Source organism: Lissotriton vulgaris, chromosome 8 (genome assembly GCF_964263255.1).
Source record: "Lissotriton vulgaris chromosome 8, aLisVul1.2, whole genome shotgun sequence".
Classification (NCBI taxonomy): domain Eukaryota; kingdom Metazoa; phylum Chordata; class Amphibia; order Caudata; family Salamandridae; genus Lissotriton; species Lissotriton vulgaris.
Window position 1 is genome coordinate 1,251,225,828 of NC_141696.1, and position 23,808 is coordinate 1,251,249,635.

Below are 23,808 nucleotides of genomic sequence, written 5' to 3' on the forward strand. Positions count from 1 at the left end.
ATAAACCGTTAACTAAACTTCTTACTACTGATGGTTTATCTAAAGCCACTTCTAGAATTGTTAGACTTTCAATGAGACTTCAGTATTTTTTTACACTATAAAGTATGTTCCTGGTGTTAAAAATAGAACTGCTGATTTTTTTAAGCAGAATGGCTTTACCTTTAATAGAGGTTGATTGTAATTCTTGGAATGAATTTTCCGTGGCCAATGTCTCTTATGTGCATGATTTTCAAGGTTGTATTGAGCGATCTGGATGGTCATAAGCTGAAAATGAGGATATTAATCTTCTTGATGTCAAATCTAGAGTTATTAACGGTTGGCATGATGTTGATGAAAATAATATTACAGATGAACTCAGAGGATTCTGGGAAGTAAGAAATGAATTATGTATTAATTGTCAATTTTTTTTGAGAGGAAATAAGGTAGTACCTCCTTTGTCTTTAAGAAAGAAAATTACCATTTTATGTCATGATGGTCATTCCGGTATTACACGCACCAAGCAAATACTTAAAGCTTTATATTGGTGGCCTGGAGCTGATGTTGCTGCGAAGCGATTTGTTAGAGAGTGTGTCAATTGTGAAATTGCATACAAATCTCATAACATTCCTAATCCTCCTTCTTTTCCTTTGCATTGTCCAAATTCTCCTTGGCAGGAGATTGCTTTGGATTTCATGGGTCCCATTTCTTGGCAGGATGGTTCCACTAAATACATTATTGTTCTAGTGGATGTATTTTCAAAATGGTTAGAGTTAAGTTTTGAAGAATGTGTTAATTCAACCTTTGTTATAAAATATTTTGATTCTGTGTTTCTCAGGGAAGGTTTTCCTGCATATGTCCTCACTGATAATGGGGTCCAATTTAAATCTAATGACATGGTAAAGTATTTACGCTCTTCTGGAATTGAACGAAAATGTCTTGCACTTTATAATCCCAGTAGAAATAGTGTGGTAGAAAGAATTTAAAAGGACTATCAAAGGTGTCATTCAACTCTCTAACAAGTCTAATTTGTCTTGGGAAAAGGAATTGATGAAAATCACTTGGTCTTACAGAGTTACTAGTCATCCTTCTTTAGATTGCAGTCCTTTTTTCATCGAGAGACGCAGGATTCCGTTTTCAAAAGAGAATCCTAGTGGGATGAACAGAAATAAATGTGTTCATTCTGATTGGGATAATATTAAACACCATATTGAAATGTCTCAATCTAAGAATAAGGCTTATTTTGACATGAAACATGGCAGCAAACCTTGTGACTTTCTGTTGGTCAATGGGTCCGTGTTAAGCTTGCTAAAAAAACTCCTAAAGGGGTTAGCAGGTTTAGCGAACCTCACCAAATTACTAAAATAAACAATAATACTGTAGTTCTTGACAATGGTGAAGTTTGGCATATGAACCGTCTGGCTATTAGTAAAAATGTAACTCATGATTTAATTGATGTTCTACTCAAATAAAGTTTGGTGGATGCTGGATTGTAATGTGTATTGAGGTTCCAATTGTTCTCAAACATCTGACAAACATGATTCTCTACAAAGTTCTAATGACTCTATTTCAGATACTTTAACTCCTGCACAAGATAATTCTCAACCTACTTCTGATGATGGAGTTTCTTCTGATTTTCAGGTTGTTTCTCAAGATTTGCCTCAACCTGGTCTCATTGAAACTTCTTTGTCTTTCGAAGGTTGTTCGACATTTGATGATCTAAAGACTTCTAGTGGTAAGTTTATTAAGAAACCATCTTGTTTTAATGATTTTGTTTGTGAATAATGTTTTTTTTGTTTATTATTTTAAAGGGGAAAGATGTGTAGCATTTGTGTTGGTATTATTGTTGTTAATTGTATAGTATATAATATGTAAAAGCTTGGGTAGCATGGAAGTTAGAACTTCCATTTGTGTATTCTATGTTCTACATTCTTGTTTGAATCAGAACCTTGTGAGCAGATTCTGCAAGGCTCTTGAAGAGACAACTTCGTGTCCTGAGGGTTGGAATAAATTATACAATTTCTTCACATCAAATTCTGAGTTTCCTTTGATGTTACCTCACTCATGTTATGCTTGTTCAAAGCAATGATATAGAGTCAGACAGATGATCAGTTGTTTTCCAGCAAAATGTTCTACACTTATTAACGTTAGACCAATCTGCTGATCTGAAACTATCATGTAAACTTAACCCAGCAACCGAAAGCCCTAGAGGTCCTAAGCCCATCTGACTGAAAGGGCACCAAAGGAAACAGTTGAAATGCCAGCCAAAGACATGACCCATCTAACCAAACGGGACAAAGTAGTTGAGTTGAGAAGAGGACCGTCTGAAATCTGCAGTTCATGAAATATACGTTTTAAAACAATTTGCAACACATAATCAGCACTGTCTGGCCATAAAATAAACAAACACAATACCAAATTAACATCCCACATGACATTATTATTTTTCAGTACGGGTGGTTTAGCAAAACATACTTTCTTTAACAGGCGACAAACCAACAGGTGTTCACCTATAGGTCTTCCATCCACTCTGACATGCTCTGCAGAGATTGCCGATATGTAAGTGTTAATGGTGCGATAGGCTCCCTTATAAAGCCATGGTGGTTAAGAAATTAATCACCTAGGTCTCTTTTGCTGAAAGATGATCTGACTCCCTGTCCACACACCAGCCACACTAGACCAACCAAGCTGACTTGTTTATTTTAGATGTGCCCAGAGCCCAGGATTGTTGAATGAACTGGACAGCCTCCTCCAAAATTCCTGAGGTTCTCCTGGAAGACCTGAAATCCTTCATGTTATGAGGGAAAGGGACCCCTCTAGAATAAGAATGTGACGAAGACCCTAAGGGTTGAGAAGTAAATCAGGAAATGGAGGGTCCACACCAGCAGGTCTGACAATAGTCCTAATAGTGTTGGATACCAAGTTTAAGACTGCCAATTGGGGGTGATCAGAACATGGCATGACTGCTGTCTGTTGGCTTGAGCAAGTACTCAGTCAATGAAAAGGAAGGGAGGGAAGGCAAAAAGGAGGGACTGGGGCCATGACTGCAGAAACACACCCTTAGCAAGAGCTAGTGGGTCTGATCTCCAACTGAAGAAGGAGGGCAGATGAAAATTTGCACAGGAAGCAAAGAGGTCTATGGACATGGTGCTGAAGATCAAATAATTGAACGCTGAAGAATGAAGTCTCCAATTTCCTGAATCGTGAAGATGTCTGGAAAACCTATTGTCTACTATGTTCAGTTTGTCTGGAAGATACTCTGTTTGACAGAAATGTTCCTTTGAAGGCAAAATTCCAAAAGACTCTTGGCCAGAACTACCAGAGATTTGGGCTGTGTACCTTCAAGACTGTTTATGTACCTGACTGTCGACAGGTTGTCCATCCGCAAAATGACTGTGCATTTTGCTCAGTGTTTTATAAAGGACTGGATGGCAAAGGAAGCTGAAAGCATCTCTAAACAATTGATGTTCAGTGATGACTCCTGAAGAGACAATGAACCTCCAGTCGAGAGTTGACTACATCTTGCTCCCGATCTTGTCCTACTCCCATGTCCAATAGTTTTAAAGCGCAAACAATTACCCGAAGGTGTCAAGGCGCTGGGGGCCATCAGGAAGATTAAGCAAGCTATTGCCCAGAGTCACATGGTGCTGGGCAGACCCCTACCACAGGAGCCGGGGATTGAACCGTGATCCCCAGCGTCCAGCATCAGTCGCCCTGGCTGCTGTGCCACTCCTCTTCCATCTGAGTCTAAGACAAGATCTGGGGTGGCAGAGAAAATAGTTCTCATGTTTCAGGTGTCTAAATACCCCTGTCACCAGAGAAGTTCCTCCCTGGACTCTGAATCAAAAGTAACCGGATCCGAGTAAGCTAACCCTTTGCATAGATCACAAATCTTTAGTCTCTGAAGAGCCCTGTAATGCAGCGGGCTGGGAAAAATGGCTTGAATGGAAGAAGCCAGAATTCCTACCAGACGAGCTAGCGATCTGAGAGAACAAATAGGAAGAGGCAAAATGCGGCGTAGCTCCTTCTTTATTAAATCTACTTTCTGTTGAAAGTTGAAGATTTAACCAAGTAGTATGTATGACAAAATCCAGAAATTCTAGACCTTGTGAGGGAACCAGAGAGGACTTCTAAACATTTATTAGCAACCCTAGCCTTGATAAAAGATCTTAACAGAGATTCAGTTGAGCCAGAAGACAAGACTTGTCTTGAAGCTTGAAGCTTGATTAAGAAATTGTCTAGATAGACAAAGAGTCTTACACCTTGGTCCCTGAGGAAGGATACTACTAGTGTTAGAATCTTGGTGAAACACCAAGGGGCTGCAGAGAGACCGAAAGGTAGAGTCTTGAAATGGAAAAAGAATTGTCCCCTCTAAAACTGAAGAAACTTCCTGTAGAATGGATGAATGAGAACCATCAAATAAGGATCTTGGAGATATAAATGTACCAACCAGTCATCTTGAAGAATGTAATCTCTGAAAGGAAGGAGGGTCTCCATCTTGCAATGATGGTATACTACAAAATTGTTGAAAAATTTAGATTGATAACTAGACTATACTTTTTGCTCTTCTTTTGAGTACCAGAAAAATGGTGCTGAGGAAACCTGATGAACCGAAAGTATTCTCTTATTTTGCCTGTTTTGAGAGAAGAGATTTCACCTCCTCCTGAACAAAGAGAAATTGATCCTGTTAAATGCAAAGGGGAATGGATAGACAACACTTTGTCTGTACTTGATAGAGATCCATGCAATAGCCCTGGACAGTCTTAATGATCCAAGGATCTGAGGTTAGAGCCAAAAAAGTATCTAGACAAAATGCCAATATGCCTTCTGCGGAAGAAAGGCAAAATGGAAAGTTCTTACCTGAGAATTGTTCTCCTTTGGTTCTGTACCCACTGTTCAGGAATCCACAGGAACGGCAGGGGTAGAAGTGGAGTTTGTACTCCTGATAGTATTCCTGCTGGGAGCCTTGATTATAGGAGCCTATGTGGATGGATTGACCCCTGGCGTAATAACCGCCACAAAGCAGCTCCTACCTTTGCTGGCCCCGCCATAAACCAGAGACAAAAAGATCTTCTTCATAGAAAACTGGGCCTTGTCTATGGTAGAAAAAGTGGACACATATTTGCCCATTTCCTTTATGAAGGAATCCCCAAACAAAAGGCCATTAGCCTGAGGACCTTTTTCTTTAGTTGCCAGGCTACTCAGCTTTGGGTCTATTATCAGTAAATGGCTCTTACATCTCTCTTGTGATATGTAAGCGTTTGTATTGCACAACATACATATGGTCCACTGAACCCAGTTAGAAAAGGTGTCAGGATCTACCTGTTCTCCTTCCATCTCTGCTAAATCCAGAATCCTCGTCAATGGACCCACCAGGTCCAAATTCTGTGCTGTCAATTAGACCAGGCCCTATCAATCCCTTTCTTAGGGTATTTGGGTCAAAGGAAGTGATAACAGCCACTTTATTGGGAAGGGAAGGGCAAAGACATTCAGATTTAATTTGTTTCTGGAGGACTTATCCAGGCAGTGCCTTAAAAAAAAGAAACATAATCTGACACCTGGTCAGAAGGAAACCACTCTATGAAATTTGAGTGGTGTATAAGGACATGGTCGAACATAGGTTTCCCTAAATGATCTATGAGGTTATTAGACACTGGGTGGGACGTATCCTCAGAAGTAGAAATTCTATGCCTTTTCTCCAAAGGCCCATTGTGAGAAAAGTCATCAATGACAATAAAATCAGTGCTGTCGTCATCTAAGATGCCATCCACATCATTATTAGTGTCCTGTAAATTAGTAATGTTAAGGGGGGAGGAAGGTAGCCCCGAAAAAGCAACCTCTTGGGTGGGAACACTACATGCTCGGTGATTGTTCTAGTAGGGTGATGGCTCTCCTAGGCAGTGCACGAATATTATTGGGTGTAATTATGTGTGACTTCATTGCAAAAGGGTAGCAAGAAACTCCCCTCTCCCTAAACTGTGATGGACCACTAACAGAAAGCACAAACGTCCCCTGCACACACTCGTAGTATACAAACAAGTTAATACAATCATAAAAAAACACTCTTCATCCACTGCTTTGTGAGCTTTCCAGGATTTATTGTCCCTATTGAGGCCGACTGTGATGGAACTTCTTGCGAGCAGTGAGTGTCATTTATGAACAATTAAAAGAGATTTAAAAGAGTGAAAAGGTCAGGTCAGAGAAGGGCGAAGAGAGGGGAGAGGGAGGAAGGGGGAGGCGGACGCGGGAGTGGAGTCAACATTCATGCCTTCACTTATTGACTCTCTATCTTATGAAGCCCCATCTGGTGTTGGTGTCGTTAAGCGTAGTACAAGTCTTGGAATTCGTATGACAAATACTGGGGTGCCACATTTTATCTAAGCAAGGCTATAACCGTCAACTTTTCCATGCCCAATATGCCCCAGACCTTGTGTAACCAATCCTGGTGTGTTAGCACCGCATCTGTTCATCACCTAGCAAGCAAGAGTTGTTTCGCTGCACCCAGCAACAAGGTGATTGATCTGCCTTGGTTCAATCGCAGTGGGCATGTGAGGGGATTGGGAAGACCTAATAGTATGTAGCTTGGGAATTTGGGTATATCAGTGTGAAATATGGTGTTGACCGAATCCAAAACTTTGGAGCAGAAGAGTTCCAACTTAGGACATTGCCAGAGTATGTGCATAAGTGTGCCTTGTTGCTCACAATGGTGCCAACATCTCTCATCATCGGATCGGTTCTACGCAGCCACTCTGTCAGGCATGTGATACCAGTAGTGGGAGATCTTGAGGAGCATCTCTTTGCTAGTAGTGTTCAGTGCTTAGGAGCGTGCCCAGTGGAGTATATCATTCCATTCCTTATCTGTAAAATTACACATGCGCTCTCTCTCCCTAAGGCTCGGGCTGCTGAGGCTAGGGGACAGATCGGTTTTACCAAGAAGGCGTAAATGTCTGAAAGTAGCTTGGCATCCGAGGTTCTGGTGAGGATCCACTTCTCGAATGCCGTGAAAGGATTTGCTGGCAGGCAGGCTTATCCAGGGCTGAGTGACCCAGTGGGCCATCATGAGGTATTGCCACTGTGTTGACTGTGGTAGGTTGTAGTGAGTTTGCAATGTGTGGTAATCCATAAGCCCATAGGCGTCAAACATGTCGCCTATTCGCTTACAGTTGGTCTCCTTCCAAGGCTTCAATGCGGCCTCTGTGAGTGCCGGTGGAAAGTCTGGGTTGCCAATCATAGGTCTTTGCGGCGATATTGGAGTGGAAAGCCCATGTCATTGTTATACTCGATCCCACACCCCGACTGTGGCCCGTGTTACTGGGAAGACATACACACCCATCGGCCAGTGTGCTTTCGGGAACCAAGGTATCTTGCAAATATGGGTGGCTGTGATGGTCCGGTCGATGAAACACCAATGTCTTTCAGTCGTTACACGCGACCATTCCTCGGTCACGGAGAGGAGTGCTGATTCGGTGCTGTAGTTGGGCCTGAACCCAGATTTTGAATGGTCCAGGCCCCCTGTCGCCTCTATGAAACTGGAGACATGGATGTTAACATGCTTCTCAGCCAGTTTGCTCAGGAAGGGTAATAGAGAGATGGGACGGAGGTTGGAAAGTTCTGTCCAAGGTAAAGCTGAGTTTTTCCGTATAGGATTCACTATTGCCTCTTTCCATTGCTGGGGGAGTTGCCCTTCTTTGAAGGAGAGGTTCAAGATTTTATAAATGATTGGGCATAGTGTCTTGCTCAAAGTGGTCGTTAGTCTTGCAGGAAGCAGATCAAGGGGGGAGCCTGTTTTCATGTTGTTTAAAAGTGCCATAATGTCACTGTCAGTGGCTTCAGGAATGTCAAGAAAGGTGTCCCTTTGTGTCTCCAGATGAAGGGTACTTGGGGCCTTAATGTCAATAGGGCATTTGGCCGAGGTGATTTTATTGTAGATAGTTTCGATTTTATCCTCAAAAAATTGAGAGATGTTGTTACACAGCTCTTGGGAGAATGTGTCGGGGCTTTCACATACCAAAGGGTTAGTGAAGGTCTGCAAGATTTTATATAATTCCCTGGTGGAATTGCCAGCTTCGGCTAGCTGTGATGTTAAGCAGGTCTTCCTAGCTTTTTTAATGTTTTTATAGTAGATGGACATAGCCTGCAGATAGTGTTCCTTACTAGCGCTAGTGTGGGTTTTCCTCCAGAGCTTTTCCAACTTTCTACATCCTTGTTTTTCTAGTTTTAATGCTTCAGTGTACCATATCTCTTTTTTTGGCTGTAGAATATTGTTTAATTGATTTTTGAGGGGCCAAAAAATTGATAGCATCCACGAGTGCGTTGTTGAGTTTGGATAGAGCCGACTCAGTATATCAGAATCTGATATTATTGGTTCTTTCCAGACTTTCAAATGTGTCCAGAGTGACCTTATGCCAGGGTCTCCGCTTGATAGTCAGAGTGGCAGGGGGGTCAGTAGGTTTGGCTAGATGCATGAAGGAAAATTCCAACATACTGTGGTCTGACCAATTTATGAATTTGGGGGGGTGGCAGTGTATAGTAGGGTGATTAGTAAACATTAAATCCAGAGTATGGCCTCCCCTATGAGTGGGGCCATTATTATTATTATTATTATGTTTCTTATATAGCGCCTGAATCGACCCCCGAAGGGGTATCTCCGCGCTTGCCTTGGGAACCCGTCCTGGCTTTTCCCTGTGAGATAGCCCCAACAGGGCATCCCCAAGGTGAAAGCCAGGCATCCCGCCGCGGGGGGCCGTTGTGGAGATTAAGCAAGCTTAATGCCCAGAGTTGCAGAGTGTGAACCCATGATTAGGTCAGGCACCGAAGCGAGAATTATCGAGTCCATGGACATTTGAGCTCAAGACCCTGCCGCGTCGGGAATTGAACCCTGGTCCCGGGTCTGACCTCTGCTTCAGGGTCTGCCTGCTCTAACCAGTGAGCCACACTTCTCCACATGGTTCCGCAAGTGAAGACCTAGAAGGGCGAGATCAGCTAGAAGGAACTTTGTGTCAGGGTGTTCCGGTACATCAGCGTGAAAGTTAAAATCTCCAAGTAAGATAAAGTTCTCTTTGGCCTTCATGTGTGGAGCTAATATTTCGGTTAGGGCCAGGGTAAAGCCAGCATTGGGTCCAGGGGGCCGGTACACTAAGGCACCTTTCCAGTGATCCTTGGGTCCTATTTTTATTTTGAAAATCATTACTTCCATGGAAGGTTGCATGATTTGTTCTATCACTGAGATTTGAAGCCTTTCTTTATGTATGATGGCGATCCCGCCACCAATTTTGTCCGGGCGGTCCTGTCTTAAGATTTTGTATCCTAGGGGAATCCCCAAAGTAATGGACGGGATGGTATGTGGTTTTAACCATGTTTCCGTGAGAAAACAAACCTCGGGTTTGAGGCTCTGGATAGTGTCCCATATCTCAGAATGGTGTCCCGGAAGTGATCGAACATTTAATAGAAAGCTTTTCCAGCCTTTCGTTTCTGGTGTACTTTCCTTGGTGTACCCGCTAATAATAGTGGTAGATGTGGCTTGGAACCTGCATGTAAGGCAGGAGAAAGGCCCTTCGGGACATGGCCAGATATCACGGGCACACCTCTGCAAACCCTGAGATCGAAGAGCTAATAAGGATTGAGAAGTGTACCTGAAACGTGTATCTTATAAATGGGCCATGGTGAAGAGTAGATGATGGACGGAATGACTGGCCCCTAGCCCCGTCCTGTCTTTGTGCTGTTGACTTGTACATTGACCTGGGGGCAGAGTAGCAGGAATGGACCCAGCTGTGTCTGGGCCTAAATCAATCTCTCCAACACCCAGTATAGGTAAGGCCAATGTGTGCGGTTGAATGCTTTCTCTGCATCGATGGTTAACGCTAGGGCTGAGGACTGGATACGTTGTGTTTTATTCAGGAGAGGCACAATATTTTAGTGTTGTTTCTACAACCTCTTTCCTGGACAAAACTGGCCTGATCTGAGTCCACTAATCCCTGCACATAGAGTGCCAACCTGTGTGCTAGGATGCTAGTGAAAATGTTTGCATCGACATTTAAAAGAGAGATTGGGTGGTAAGATGCGCAGTCCCTAGGGTCTTTTCCTGGTTTCTGGGTCACTATGATAGTTACTTGGAGCATCGATTCCGGCAGTCTCTCCCCATCCTTCAATGAACTGTACACCCTAGCCAAAATGGGGGCTATTTGTACGCCAAAGAGCTTTAACCCCTTCGATGCTCATGACGAGCTGAGCTCGTCATGAGGTATGCCTCTCATGTGCTCATGACGAGCTGAGCTCGTCAGGACCACACCCATTTCCATTATGGCCCAGCACAGGAGAGGATCTTCTCAAGCACCCAAGGTATTAGGAACTCCGCCCTATACCAATCGGGGCCTGTAGCCTTGTTAGACTTTAGTTTCTGGATTGCAAGGTGGACCTCCTGGGCTCTTATGTCCTTCTCTAGCGCTTCAAAGGTCGACCCATTCGCCACCGGCATAGACACCGGGGCCAAGTAAGCCTCAATGGCCACATTGCGGAGCTGTTCGCGGAGCAGCCAATTTCTGAAGGCATTGGCTACCTCTACGTCTAAGGAGCAAAGGGAGCCATCCATAGACCATATCTCAGAGACCCGCCGGTCCGATGCTTACTCTTAAAGGCAGTGAGCCAAAATGCATGGGCCCTGCCTTGTTTTCCCCTGCATAATATGTCTGGCATATTCTAAGAAGGGCATACTCAGCACGTCCCATATATAACGCCCGCAGTTGTTTCCTTGTCGCATTCAATTGGCGACGGATTACCACTTATCCTGACCTGACATTTGCCGACTCCATCTATTTAATCTGTGCTTCCAGCCTGTCTAATTTTTCCTTTCGCTCTTGAAATCTGCTGGCATATATAGAAAGTGCCCTCGCAATGCCTCCTTCAAAGTGTCCTGAAGGATATGTATGGGCGTCTCGGGGAGCTCATTAGATTCTAAAAAGGATAGGAGTACTGTTTGTGTATCAGTAAAAGCTTGGCGTTTAGTCGCCAGTGGAGAGGTGCGGGCGTCTGTCCCCCTTTTTTAAATTGCAGAATTAGGGGGGAATAATCTGAAAGTGAGGCTGCCCCAATTTCCACCAAAAGCCTGTCCTGGGTGATCCGGGGTGTAGGGAGAAAAAAGTCTGTGTGAATACGTCTGGTGTGATGCAGAAAAGAAAATATGTTCTATTGTCGTGGGGTGCTGTGTCTCCTGATATCCGTGAAGCCTGCTTCACTCAACCACTGCCGGGTACCCTTTGTCAATCCCCCAACCTGTCCTACTCTATCGGGTGATCTATCCCGTTGGACGTCTATTGCTATGTTGAAGTCGCCACCCACAACTATTTCCTTATCGGGAGAGGTGAGCAGCAGGCCCAATGTATGCTGCTTGTTCTGGGCATAAGTGGTGGCAACCGTAAGCCTGGCTCCCTGGATAATGACCCGCAATGCCAACAGCCTACCTGGAATCTCCAGAACCTGCTCCACCCTTCCAACAAAGTGAGTCGCAAGCAAGATCACCACCCCCTCTGTTTTGGAGGTTCCTGAGGAGAAGTATTGCCAGCAGGAACGCAGTCTCCCCCAGTCATCCTGTAGGAGGTGGGTTTCCTGTAGTAGGCAATTATCACATTTCGAGTCCCTCAGCAGAGCCAGGACAGCTAGCCACTTGGCAGGGGCATCAAGGCCTCAGAAATTGAGGCTAATCAGGGAAACGACCATGAGGAAATATTCGAGGAAGCTTTTGTACCTTCTGCAGCCACTCCCAAGCGTCTGGCCACCCTTTACAAGGATTAAGTCCAAGAAAAACCTCCTGGAACGATGGGGTAAGGAAAGAGAGATATAAAGATGAGACAGTGATAATAACACAGAGAACTTCCCCCTTCGAGGGGCACTCGAAGAGTCATGATTAGATGGGTCTCTGTCTCCGGCAAGTGTAGTCACCAGTGGACATTCAGCAGGTTGGAGCTCCACCAGACACATCCATCATTGCTTGGCGAGGAGGCATGCACACCAGCCAGACAGGGGCCTTATCCACTGAGCAAATGGGGAGAGCCACTTCAACTTTCCTTCTGCTGAAGATGGTGGAGTAGCCTAGTAAGTTCCTCTCTGCTATCCGCTTCCGTAGGTTTGCCCACGATCTTCTTCACACGTCTTGTGGAGCCGTGGGAGCCCGGTTTACCCCTCTCTGAACCTCGCACAGGTGATCCAGATGGCCCAGTGTCACCCAGCTTTGGAATGCCTTGCAGGTTACAGGCCTTGTCCAAAGTGTGGATCACCCGGACCTCACCTCGCAAGACGAACTGGAGGTAGAAGAGGTCTTATGAAGCTGCAGGAAGTCCGTGAGTTATTTGAGGGATCTGCTTCACCGGAGTATGATTGAGGAAAGGTCCTGATATAGCCAGATACGGAGGCCCTCGATTCAATATCTATCAAATCTTGTGCAGCCGTCATTATGGCCTTCTTTTGTCAGTAATACTGGACACAGGTAAGTATGTCTTGTGGCTGGCCCAGTTCGGCAGCTGGTCTTCCCACACAATGAGTGCGGTCACGGATGATGTTCTGGCCCTGCAGAGATGGTACAATGTGTTTGAAGAGGCAAACCACAAAGTCCTCCAGGTTACCTGTGACTGCCTGCTGAGGAACTCCCTTAATACGAATATTTTAGAGCCGAGATCTATTCTTCAAATCTTCCCGCTGATACCGGAGCTCCGTATTCTGGTCACGCAGCTTCAGCAGTTCCTGAGAGTGACCTTCCAGCTCCTCCTCTCATGATTGTGATTCTGCTCCAGAGAGGTCACCCTCTGATCCAGCACTCCGACATCTTGGCAAATCCCTTAAATATCAACAGCTATATCCTGTTTAAGTTCAGCAAAGTCTCCACGGAACGATTCGAAGAGACGCTCAAGGAATGATTTAGTGATGCGGTAGTCGTCAGCCCCAGACGCTTCGCCCCTGACCGCTTCTCCTGTTTTCTCTAGGCTGCCATCTCTGGGCAGCCTCTGATCTTTTTGTGGAAGACTTGGTGAACATCTCCTTTACCGACATGTCCTTCTTAGCGGTCCGTTGTCGATATGTCTGCTCGCTGGTCAAATCAAATTCTCTCAGTGCTGTTGGTCGCTATCACTGGGATTCCGCACTCCACTACGCTGGATAGCTTTCTCAGTGGGGAGGATGCCATGCAAAGCAATAGCGCAGATCTCTTCTGATCTGCTGCCTTAGGGCACAGCTGTGCACGGTGCTTCCACCTAGATACAGCGTCTACTCCCTCCTTGAAATGGTTGGAGAACCTTGGAGTTTGCACCCAGTGCGGGGAACAGCAAGCAAGTCTCCTGGAGAATGATCCTGTCCATCTGTCTTCGGACTGCAGAAGGCCGCTGTCGCGAGCCCTCATTCCCTACAGGGCACACCACCAGCAGTGGCTGTAGCTAAGAACTCCAGCAAGCACGTCCGAGGCTGCAGCCCCTATCGTCAAGGACCACCACTAGCCCACTGACAGGCCCAGAGAACAATAGGGTGGCAATCTGGACTTCAACACATGGGCGACCCCCCCACCACACGTCCAACTGTAGACCTGATATTGCTGGCGGTCACCACCACCCCTCACAGGGCAGTCCAACCAGGGGCAGGGCTCAGCGATCAGCTTCCCGAGAACGGGCTGGGCCTCTCCCACTGGACTGCAGAAGGCATGCAGCCGCACGTGCTCGTCCCCTGCAGGCCACTCTGCCTACGGAGGGTTAGTCTAGGAGCCGCTGCACCGTCGTGATTATGAGAGCCCCCCAGCTCGGTCACCGGGCTCAGAGGCAGGTGCCACGCGTGGCAGCATGAGGGCCAGCTCACCGGGCTATCAAGTTGTGTGGGGGCCCTGTGTCCCCAACAGCTCGCAAGAGGCAACCAAACTTATTTATCAGGGTGGGGCCAGCTCCGGCCGGCGTGTCAACTGCCTTGCTCTGGGACCGTCTCTCTTCAGGGACCAGGCCTCGGATCATCTGGGATGTCAGCTACAGGACCGGGGAGCTGGGTCCTTCTACAGCCCAGTGACCACTGTGGTGATCCAGGCCCCCATTCTACCTAGCTTGCTCCCGGAGATGCAGACTTACTCAGGGTTTGGCACTGGGGAGAGGACAATCACCACTCCACCCTGAGGTACTAATTCTTCACACAGAGAGGCCGCAAGCGCACCTTCGAGCGATGCCGCATCTGCGCTCAAGGTCCGGCCCTGCCACACCGCACTGCTCGATTGACCCTGCCGGGGGTCTGTGACTGTCACTGCCGAATCCGCAGAGGCCCGAGCCGCAGGACACCTTGGGCCACCGAGCAGACGCGTCTCTGACACCTCCTGCGTGGCTCCCCGGCTTCTTGGATTGTTGTTCACCTGGCGGAAGTTAGATGGCTGAGACCTACTCCACCGCCATCTCTTTCCTTGTTTAGAAGGAATTTCCTTAGGTTCATGTAACCTTTTAGAATTAAATGCCTCCAAATTCTTTGGCACATTTAACATTGAAACAGAGCCATCCTGTTGGACAGAATCCTTGATAAAGAATTTTAAATTCTCCTTTATGGTGTGGGCGTCATTGTCTTCAGACATTCCATAAGGAAAATAATACTTTATATCTGCCCAAAAATTTCACAAACTCACATAAACAAATCCCTAATAATATTCAAGGGCAAACTAAGGAGCCAAAGGGTTAATCAGGTTCAGCCCTGCCAAGTATCAACAGTTGTCGACTTTTATTGATCAGAATGATCTACTTGACAACACGCAGTTTGGTTTTAGGAAGGGCCATGGGACGGAGACTGCCCTGATAAAAGCTGCCGAGGAGGTCAGGATAATCATGGATAAAGGTGGTGCAGCCATCCTGATACTCCTAGATCTATCCGCGGCCTTCGACATGGTCGATCATACCATCTTGATCGACCGTGTCGCCGCCCTAGGCATTCAGGGCAGGGCAAGAGCAACGTTGGCATCTTTCTTGGCCAACCGAGTACAGTCCATCAAGATGGGATGCTTCTGCTCTCCTGATTTCACTCTCCCGTGTGGCGTTCCCCAAGGCTCCTCGCTAAGTCCGACACTTTTTAACATCTACGTGTCGGACTTGGCGAGGGTAATCAAGTTGTTTGGTATAGGTTTAACATCATATGCCGACGACACACAGCTGGTCCTGGAGATACACAAAAACGGAGAAGCAGTGGCAGCGAACTTTCAGGAGGGCATGAAGGCCATCAGTTCATGGATGAATCGGAATTGCTTAAAGATAAATTCCGACAAGACGGAGGTGATGGTTTTTGGCGAACTAACTCCGTCTTGGTCTCCGGTCTGGTGGCCTTCGGAACTGGGAGCTCCTCCACCACCTGTAGCCAAGGTGAAAAACTTGGGCGTGCTTTTCGATAACAAGCTTACGTTTCTAAGCCATGCCAACGCGGTGGTGTCAGCCTCCTTCTTTACCCTGAGAATGGTGAAGAAACTGCTCCCATTTCTTTCCCCAACTGCAGGTAAAACCTTAATGTCCTCCTTGGTGTTATCTAAGGTGGATTACTGCAATGGTCTATTGCTTAACGCACAAGAGCAAGTTCTGAGCAAATTACAGCTTGTCCAGAACGCTGCCGCAAGGATTCTCATGGGTATACCCAAGCACGCTTCTATCTCTCCCACAATTCGTGAGCTCCACTGGTTACCAATAAGAAGCCGGATAAAGTTTAAGGCCATGTGTATCATTCACAAGGCCTTGAACAACAATTGACCTGATTTTTTCAAAAGAGCATTCAAACTGTACAAACCCAGCCGAACACTACGTTCTTCCTCGGCCCAACAGCTCCAAATCCCATGCACAAAAAAAGTATCATGGGGAGATAGACGTTTTGTAGTGGCAGCATCAAAACTATGGAATCAGATCCCTTCCTCTGTCAAAGATCAATCCTCACTACTTTCATTTCGCAAACATCTCAAGACCTGGCTCTTTAACCAGTAAGACGTCAGTGGAACCCCTGCAATCTGCAAACTCTAGCGCCGAGACACCGAACGGTATTTGCGCGCTTTAGAAAGTTAAAAAATAAAAAAAAAATAAAAAAAATCAGGCGTGGATCACTGACATAATATCGACAGACAAAATTTCGACCTACCAAAATATCGAGGTAAAAATATAGAATGCCAGAATATCGACTGCCTATCTACAAACAGGTAAGTACAAAAATATCGACTCCAAAATATCCATTGTAAAAAATATAGACTGTCAAAATATCGATTTTTTTTTATATGTCTTAAAATTAATTTAAAAGTAATATAATAATAAATATAATTAATTTAAACATACTTAAAATAATTAAATAAATGTAAAATTATTAAATAATTAATGTAACTTTAAAATACATTTTTTTTATTACATATATATTTATATATACATATTATCAACAAAACCTATACAATATTTTTACCGTAGGATAGCGAGAGGGTTAAATTTAATATAACCACTCCAGTGAGTGCAACAGTAGGGAAAACATTGGATAGCGTAGAGGTAAAAATTACTATTCCAACTCCAAAGAGCACAACAGTAGGGAAAACGTTGGATAGCGTAGGGGTAAAAATTACTATTCCAACTCCAGTGAGTACAACAGTAGGGAAAGTGTTGGATAGCGTAGGGGTAAAAATTACTATTCCCACTCCAGAGAGTGCAACAGTAGGAAAAACGTTGGATAGCGTAGGGGTAAAAATTACTATTCCCAATCCAGTGAGTACAACAGTAGGGAAAGTGTTGGATAGCGCAGGGGTAAAAATTACTATTCCAACTCCAAAGAGTGCATCAGTAGGGAATGCGTTGGATAGTGGGAAGGTAAAAATTACTATTCCCACTCCAGAGAGCGCAACAGTAGGGAAAGCGTTGGATAGCGTAGGGGTCAAAATTACTATTCCCACTCCAGTGAGTACAACAGTAGGGAAAGCGTTGGATAGCGTAGGGGTAAAAATTACTATTCCAACTCCAGACAGTGCAACAGTAGGGAAAGCGTTGGATAGTGGTAGGGTAAAAATAACTATTCCCACTCCAAAGAGCGCAACAGTAAGGAAATCGTTGGATAGCGTAGGGGTAAAAATTACTATTCCCACTCCAGAGAGCGCAACAGTATGGAAAGCGTTGGATAGTGTAGCGGTAAAAATTACTATTCCCACTCCAGTGAGTGCAACAATAGAAAAAGCGTTGGATAGCGTAGGGGTAAAAATTACTATTCCCACTCCAGTGAGTGCAACAGTAGGGAAAGCGTTGGATAGCGTAGGGGTAAAAATTACTATTCCCACTCCAGAGAGTGCAACAGTAGGGAAAACATTGGATAGCGTAGGGGTAACAATTACTATTCCCACTCCAGTGAGTGCAACAGTAGGGAAAACGTTGGATAGCGTAGGGGTAAAAATTACTATTCCAACTCCAGAGAGTGCAACAGTAGGGAAAGCGTTGGATAGTGGGAGGGTAAAAATTACTATTCCCGGAGGAGCTACGCGGGCATCCAAGATGGTCGCGTGAGCAGAGAGCTCCCGAGACCCGCGCCGCCCTTATTGATCTATCCTTCCGAAATCCTGGTTATTTTGATGGGCTTTGAAGTGCTACTCTTGCTGATGCTGCTGCACTTTTGGGGGCCGAGATCGGACTTCGGGAACCATATCTACGTCGTCCTAAGTTTTCTGGCCTAGCTCCGGACGGGACCAGGGACTCTGCTGTTTTGGATGGCCGAGCAGTAACTCAACAACAACGGTCGCCTGGCATCTGCTCAACCGGTGGTGTTGCCACTTTCACTTTCGGTTTCTCTTCCATCCTCGAACTGACTGCCTGGGACCTAATCTGCACTCCTGGCTTTGGTGGTCTACCCAGCTGTACGTCTCCATCACAGCCCCGGATCAGCGGTTGTGATTTTTCGTGAGATTGCGATTTTCGGAGTCCAGAGGGTCGCTGCCATTTTATCGCGCCCGAGAGGCCCCAACGGGGTGCTGATCCCAACATGGCGACGAAACCCGAGCTGGAGAAGCGCAGGAAGGTCACCAATCGTGGGGTATCAGTCCAGTCTAACGTGATAGATCGTTATACTCAGCCAAGAGGATCCCCCAGCGCTGCCAGCCGCAGTCTTGAGGACCCGAGGACGGACATGATAGCTGCATCGGAGGTGTCCCTTCAAGACCTAATGGCCGCCATTACAGGACTCAAGGCAGATATGGGTCAGCAACACGAGGCCATCGTGTCCAAGATAGACACGGTGGCGGTTGATGTTACCCTTATTCGAGCCGACTTGGCTAAAACTAATAAGAGGGTTAAAGGATTGGACCTTAAAGATACCAGTCTGGTGACAGACATGGCGGAAGCACAATCGGAGATCGGGAATCTGCGGTCGTCGCATGATCTGCTGGCTAGACGTATGGAGGAGTACGATAACAGGGCCCGACGGAGCAACATCCGCTTGGTTGGGGTACCGGAGGACAGTAGTGCTGCTTCGATCGATTTACTGGTCGAGGAATTAATTGTTGCCAAACTTGCTCCCGCAGGCCTTAGTAAGTTCTTTGCGGTCGAGCGTGCGTACCGCTTCCCGTGTGGTCAGATCAAGCCGGGGGCTCCCCCGAGGCCTATTATTGCTAGGCTATTTCACTTTCGGGACAGGGACGCCATTCTTCAGGCCTCTCGCAAGCACGGCCCGCTGAAGTTTGAGAACAGCTCCATATCTATCTACCCTGACTTTACTCCTCAAGTGCAGCGGCAACGATCCGGATTCCTGGGAGTGAAACGTCACCTGAGAGACTTGGGACTTAAATATGCAATGCTGTTCCCCGCTCGCCTACGTATCGAATACAGGGAACTTGCTTTCTTCTTCGATCAACCGGACAGTGTCAGTGACTGGCTGGACTCATTGCCAAAGGATGATGCCGAGAGCGGAGGCCCCGGAGGTGCGGACGGAGGCGCAACGGCGCAGGAATGACTTTGGGTCCTGAGGTCCGATTATGGGTCGTAACTTTTTGCAGAGTATTTTTATATGCTTTCACCTTTAGGCCCAGGGGTGGGGCGGGTTGGGGTAGTCTCTCCCTTCCTCCTCAGGGGTTCTTTGTGTAGATTTTGGAAGGGGCGAAAGGCACACTGCAGTTTGGGGTGGCTCATGAGTCAGCAGGGGTGCAGGGTGGGGGGTGTTGTAACGGGTTCTTGGTTGGGGGGTGGGGTCGTGGTTGTGTTCTGTGTTCGATGTTTTCTTTTTCACATGGTACTGTATCGCTTGCGTGTATCCTTGCTCTGAGGTTCTGGGAGGGGGTGGTTTGGGAGTCTTACTGGAATGGGGGGGGGGTGACTTGAAAGTGCTATCTTGGAACGTTAATGGTTTGGGAGACAGGATCAAACGTGGTATTGTGCTGCAATTTATCAGACGTCATTCCCCTGATGTTGTTTTACTCCAGGAAACCCACTTGATAGGCAATGCCTGTAAAGCTCTTGACCGCCGAGGTTATCGACTTGTGGCTCACACTGGTTTTACATCCGGTTCCCGATGGGTTGGTATAATGGTGAAATCCTCCTTGGCCCTTGAAATAGATGATGTCACCCTCGATGATCGGGGTCGATATGCTGCTGTCTCGGGGAGGTGGGAGGGGAGGCTGATTGTAATTGTTGCTGTTTATGTTCCCCCGGGACTGCAGGCTACTACTTATGCTGACCTAGGTAGGACTCTTCTTGGGCTTCCAGATGGTCTCCTGATCATTGGTGGGGATTTTAATTCAGTAATGTCGGGCGAGTGTGACCGGCTGCCCCCTAGGGTCCTGCCATTGTCCCAGATGTGGCTGACTGCTAACTCCTCCTTGGTGCGTGTGATCCGGCATCTCCCTAGGGGTATCTCTGACCATTCCCCCTTGTTACTCGAGGTTTTGGTGGGAGGCTTTTCCGGAAGTAGAGTCCCTCCTGTCCCCCCTTGGCACTTTAGGAATCCTTAGCTTCGCTCGAATTTGGTTAAGGATATCGATTGTTATTTTGATGAGAATGTGGGTTTGGTCGATTCCCCTACGACTTTGTGGGAGACCTTTAAAACCGTTATACGAGGTTCCGCGTTGTCCCTTATTGCTGCTGATAGGAAGACTAGGAGGGAGGCTGTGTCGGCTCTGGAGGCCGAAATAACTACGCTCGAAGGCGGGTTGGGTGGAGATGATACACCTGCACTTTTACACTCCTTAGAACTGAAGCAGGCAGACTATAGAGCCCTGGTGACTGATGCTGCTAAGGTGATGCGTGTGAATCAGCTAGGCCGTCTTTACGATGTGGGTGACAAGGCTAGTAAGCTCCTGGCGTGGTTGGACAAGGCTGAGAGACTGAACCGTGTGGTGCCCGTTATCACCCGTGAGAATGGTGAATGTGTGACTGATCCGGGGGAGATCGTTGAATGTTTTGTGGATCATTTCCGGACGGTGTACAGATCAGTGAGTGACCGTGATGAGGCTGACTCCTGCTTACTTTTGCGCGACATTGCACTACCTAGTGTCTCGGAGGAGGATAGATTAGCTCTGGAGGCTCCTATCACGGTGGACGAGATCGCTATTGCCATTAGGTCCTTGTGATCGGGCAAAGCGATGGGGCCCAATGGTTTGCCTATAGAGCTTTATAAACTCCGACTGGACAAAATGGCTGCCCATTTGCGCACTATGTTTCTGGATGCATTCGAGGCAGGCGTCCTTCCTTTCTTCCTTCCGAACAGCGCTTGGCTACCATAGTGGTCATCTACAAGGAGGGCAAGCCTCGTGACCGATGCACCTCTTATCGCCCCATCTCGTTGCTCAACGCCGAGCCTAAAATTCTGGCCAAAGTCCTGGCTAATCGTCTATTGTCTGTAATCTGCGACTTGATCCATCCGGATCAATCCGGTTTTATTCCCCATCGAAACACAGCCCTTAATCTCCGTAGACTCCACAGCGTTCTCGCGAGAGCTGAGGCTCTCACTGAGCCTGCAGTGGTGGCTTCCCTAGATGCAACAATGGCATTCGACACCATTGAGTGGCCATAATTGTGGGCGGCCCTTTTCAAGTTTGGTTTTGGTCCTAGTTTCATTGCATGGGTGCGGCTTCTATATGAACAACCGTTAGCCCAAGTCGTGGTGAACGATAGAGGCTCTGATTCATTTCCATTGGGACGTGGCACCCGTCAGGGATGCCCGCTCTCTCCACTTCTCTTCGCATTGGCATTGGAACCCCTCGCAGCGTGGCTTCGCTTGGAGCCTTCGATTAAAGGGATCCGGTGGACACCGGATCTGGAGGATCACGTCTCACTTTACGCTGACGATATCCTTCTCTATTTCACCGCACCTCAGAAGTCTCTAAACGTGCTCTTCGATGTTCTCACCTCCTTTGGTAAGAACTCCGGGCTTGTTATTAACTGGACCAAATCGTGTGTCTATGTTATAGCGGGGGTACTGCCTCCGCTGCCTCGTAGGTTCCCGATCCAGGTGGCAGAGGATGGCTTTAAATATTTGGGAATTTTCATCTCCATGGACTCCTCTGTGCGCTATGATCGTAATCTTTACGCCCCTCTTCGTCGCCTCAAGCAGGATGTACGAAGGCGGCGTGATTTGCCCTTGTCTCCATTGGGACGGGCGGCACTTTTTAAAATGATGTCCCTCCCCAGGTTTTTATATGCCTTACAGAACTTTTTCGATCCTGTTCCCTCCCGCTACTTCCGTGAGGTTGAAGGCCTTCAGAGGCAGTTGATTTGGGACGGACGAGCCCGTATCTCCCTATCAAAACTCACTCTCCCCTGGTACGATGGCGGTATTGCTCTGCCTGACATCAGACGTTATTACTGGGCCTCGCAATTAAGTGCGATTAACCATGTGACGTATTCTCCAGGACCCGCTTTCGCTATGGATAAACTCCTGTTGCCGGGCGGCAACTTCAATAGAGCCTTATATTCGAAGTCACCACTCCGGCTCCTGACTGGACCTACGAAGTGTGCCGTGCGTGCCTGGAAGGATGCGAATGTGGCTACAGGTTGGGGCGATAGATTGACGCGCATGACCCCGCTGTATGATTCTGAACGGCTGGGTAACCTGTGGCGGACGAAAGGGTTTGATAGATGGGATATGATTGGTATTAGCAAGGTGGAGGATCTTTGGGCCAGAGGCACAGTAAAATCCTTTGAGGCCCTGAAGGTAGAGTATCAACTGGATGACAAGGAGTATTTCCGTTACCTTCAGGTGCGGCACGCCCTCCCTCCCGGGGGCTTTTCCCCCCGGGAGGGAAATACCCCAGTCGTCCCCGCTGGAAGATCGTATTCTTGACGGACATGTCCCAGATAGTACGATTTCCTTAATTTACAAAAAACTCATTAACACTAGGGCTGACCTTCTGGTGAAACTTCGGGCCTCCTGGGTAGCAGATGGTCTCGAATTGGATGATGAGGACTGGCAAATGGCGATTTCCTCCCCTAAGGAGGTGGCTATTCCGGCTCGGCTCCGTTTTGTGCAATTGAAGATCCTCCATCGAGTCTATGTGACTGGTATGCGTCTGGTACGAATGGGGCTCGCAACTGATGGATTGTGTAGGCGTGGCTGTGGTATGAATGGTACTTTTCTCCATATTCTGTGGGAATGCCCGGTTATCTCTGCTTTCTGGTCTAGGGTGCATGATGTGATGGGGCGTGTCACTGGGGTCCCCCTCCTTCCTGAGGCGAGGCGCTGCCTGCTTAATGTATGGGAGCCTACGGATTGTACGGCTGCACAGACCTTTTGGATCACCCTGGGCAACATGGTTGCCAAGAGGGACATAGCGCAGCTCTGGGGCTCCCACAGACCGCCTGGACTTAGTGCCTGGAAAGGTAACATGGATTGGTGCATGTTTCGGGAGAAGACGGTTTATGAGGCTTGGGGTCGTCCTAGGAAATGGGGTAGAATCTGGGCGCAATGGAACGAATACCGTGGTGACATTTGTACCCCGCCACTTGACTACACTGATACCATTCCCTCCTCCCCATAATTGACGTTCCCTTAATCAGCGTTCATTCTTAACACTCCTTTCATTGTTTCCCTCCCCTAGTAGACCTGCCTCCATTCTTATACACTGATTTCCCGCTTTTCCTCCCCTCCAGTGAACCTGCCATTGCTTTTACCATGTATTTGTTTCTGTTGTTTGTTTGACTTCGTCAAAATTACAAAAATTGAACCTTCAATATCCTTCGTATGATGTTTTTGCCACTACACCGTAATGTAGCGATATATGGCCTTTTCCGCAGTGTAATGTGGTTGATATATTGCTCGCTTGTCATAGCGGCCGGCCCGAATGGGTTGTAGGCGGACGCTGTGTATTGTGCATTTGATAAATAAAGGTTTTAAAAAAAAAAAAAATACTATTCCCACTCCAGAGAGTACAACAGTAGGGAAAGCATTGGATAGCATGGAAATTAAAAATACTATTCCCACTCCAGTGAGTGCAACAGTATTGAAAGCGTTGGATAGCGTAGGGGTAAAAATGACTATTCCCACTCCAGAGAGTGAAACAGTAGAGAAAGCGTTGGATAGCGTAGGAGTAAAAATTACTTTTCCCACTCCAGAGAGTGCAACAGTAGGGTAAGCGTTGGATAGTGTAGGGGAAAACATTACTATTCCCACTCCAGTGATGCAACAGTAGGGAAAGTAAATGCTTCATATATATTTGAAAATAAATTAAATATTAATACCAATTACAAATTAATTAAAATTAATTCCCAATTTAAGATATTATAATAATTATTCATTTTAAAATAATATGATTAAATTAATTACTAAAAAATATTTACCTATAATTACAAAATATTTACAAATAATAATAAATTATTAAAACATTTTAAAATAATTAACAATTAATTCAAATTA

General features: G+C 46.6%; 1 pseudogene; it reads right to left on the reverse strand.

The window, feature by feature from the left end:
- Nucleotides 1-257: 257 nt before the first annotated feature.
- LOC147698559 (uncharacterized) lies at nt 258-18,299 on the reverse strand (annotated as a pseudogene).
- Nucleotides 18,300-23,808: the final 5,509 nt, after the last annotated feature.